This window comes from Megalopta genalis, unplaced genomic scaffold (assembly GCF_051020955.1).
Source record: "Megalopta genalis isolate 19385.01 unplaced genomic scaffold, iyMegGena1_principal scaffold0114, whole genome shotgun sequence".
NCBI classification, from domain to species: Eukaryota; Metazoa; Arthropoda; class Insecta; order Hymenoptera; family Halictidae; genus Megalopta; species Megalopta genalis.
Window position 1 is genome coordinate 260,001 of NW_027476183.1, and position 2,500 is coordinate 262,500.

The window sequence follows — 2,500 nt, forward strand, 5'->3', positions numbered from 1 at the left end:
TATGGATAAATGGCCCCATTCAAGATGGACTTGGACGCGGTTGCGACGTTACGGGATAAATTGACCCTCCTGAACACTACATTTCCCAACGGCGGAACTCCGCGGGATTCAGTGCTGGGCTAATTCCTGTTCGCTCGCCGCTACTAAGGAAATCCTGGTTAGTTTCTTTTCCTCCGCTTAGTAATATGCTTAAATTCAGCGGGTAATCTCGCCTACTCTGAGGTCGTCGGAACGTGAAAAAAAATTTTTTCAGAGCTTCCCCCCCCGAAAGCATTTTGCGAAACGTGTACAGAGCAACACAAAAAAAAAAAAAAAATAAAAAAAACACAAAAAACCCTTAAAGCAAAAAAAAAACCGTTTATCGCGCCTCACCAATATATCTTTTATAAAATTCGATATCCTCTCCAAATATAGATCTTCGAAACACTCGCAAGACGATTACAATCGGTATAACTTTAACGTCCGTCCGAAAAGTACTTTCGGGGACTAGACGACCGATTGATCTCGTGCGGTTTCGCTATTCGATCATTTGAAGAGAACAAAAAGATATATGGGGCGACCGACAAACGGTTTTCCCGTAGAACCAGACTCGCGATTGCGTTGACACACACATCATAGCCACACCAATAGAAGAGTTTTAGGACGGTAACCCGGGTGGGGTGTTCTTTACTCAGAATATGTGCAACATCGGATCTATATAGCCATCGATACAATTCGTACACAAATGTGTCGTACGAAGAGAGAGACTTTTTTTCCTCTGGCAACATAACGGTAAGAGACATCCTTCCACACTCATAGGTTCCACTCCCTGGGGCTATGATATATATATACATATAAATTCAAATTCGAAGCAACGGTCACAATTCTACTCTATATTTTTGCGGGTTATGTGTTCTTTCGTTCAATTTCTTTCATGCGTTCGTTCGATCTCTGTACACAGTCTTCACATAGGACAGACTCGTGTAGTACGCTTTCGTGGGTTAAACCCATCTCGTTTCATTTCAGGCGACGTCGGGAGCGCGTTGAAAATGTACCAGTGAAATCTCGATAGTTCTACGGATACGAATCGTCCCGAAAAAGATTTTGTCACCGCTTCGAAGCGGTGTTTCAGACGGGCGGACGTATATAAAACATATACGACACACGACACCGCCTTCCACACTCACGCTAGTTCGAACACGATTTCCATCTCTCTCGAAGACTGTTAGACGTACGTAAAATTTCTCAATATTCATAGGACCGCGACAAACGCCGACGAAGCGCCCATCATTCGCTCGTACGTATATAGGCAACAAGTGCCATCAACGCAAGCAGTTTATAAGTACGTAAACGACCCTCAGCCAGGCGTGGTCCAGGAATTGTATCCGTGGACCGCAATGTGCGTTCGAAATGTCGATGTTCATGTGTCCTGCAGTTCACACGTTGACGCGCAATTAGCTGCGTTCTTCATCGACCCACGAGCCAAGTGATCCACCGTTCAGGGTAATTTTTCCCTTTTATTCTCTCATATATATATAATGTGTATTTGCTATCCACCACATTTTTGTGTTATATTTCGGAACAAGCCGATACCCGAAGAGCTCCAACCAGCGCGCGAAGGAGATTCGGGAGTCGTCGTACAACGACATAATTGTCCCTTAAAGAACGAGATATTTCCGTCGAAACCATATATATATGTACGAGCAAATCCAAAACCACTGTTTTCTTGCAAGTTCGACGGTCGGAGCGAATAGAACATTGAAAAGCCTTCTATCGAAGAAACACAGAGAGTATATCACCTCCAAAAACGACGGGGATATGGATATTCAAACTGGACAATTATCAACCCGATACTGGATTCGAAAAGTTTCTCTCTCCTTTCGTCGTTATTTACACCGGACGGACTCACGGCCGGCTCTAGCTGGGTGTCATATATATATACGTCCCACGCTCATGCTGCCACTAGCGCGCAACAGAGTAGGGTGTCAATGACAACGACACAGCATTGAAACGAGCTACACAAGCCGGTCTCTCTTGATACCAATGTAAACGAGCATTAAGTTATCTTCAGACTGCCCGATATTTTCGTCCTTTGGACTTTCCCAACGATTCCTTTTTTTCTTTTTTTTTTACACCACAGCGAAGACTTGAGGAAGCGTGATTAGCACGCTCGCATCCCTCCCTGTCCTACTACAACTGTGTGTGTGTGTGTAAAGAAAGAAAAAAGAATACATTGGCTTTCTCTCTATCGAGAAGATGGCCTACGCAACGCAGATCAAAGGCCTAATACGTGTAATATAATACGCGTCTGGCCGTGTATAAATCACGCACGAATGATCTGGTCGGGCCCAACTCTTCTCGTACGCTTATTTTTCCGTGTTGAGGCACTATCATAAAATCACACAAACCCCAACACGTGTGTGTCTTGGAAGGAAGATGGCCTACGCAACGCAGATCAAAGGCCTAATACGTGTAGTACACACGTCTGCCGTGTAAATCACGCACGAATGATCTGGTCGGG

General features: G+C 44.6%; 1 non-coding gene and 1 pseudogene across 1 annotated transcript; both read right to left on the reverse strand.

The window, feature by feature from the left end:
* The window catches only part of LOC143262323 (large subunit ribosomal RNA), a 3,618-nt pseudogene extending 3,392 nt beyond the window's left edge, over positions 1-226 (reverse strand).
* Positions 227-1,330: 1,104 nt separating this feature from the next.
* Positions 1,331-1,485, reverse strand: LOC143262325 (5.8S ribosomal RNA). Its single transcript, XR_013036167.1, has one exon. It is a non-coding gene; the product is annotated as a 5.8S ribosomal RNA (ribosomal RNA).
* Between the last annotated feature and the right edge of the window lie 1,015 nt (positions 1,486-2,500).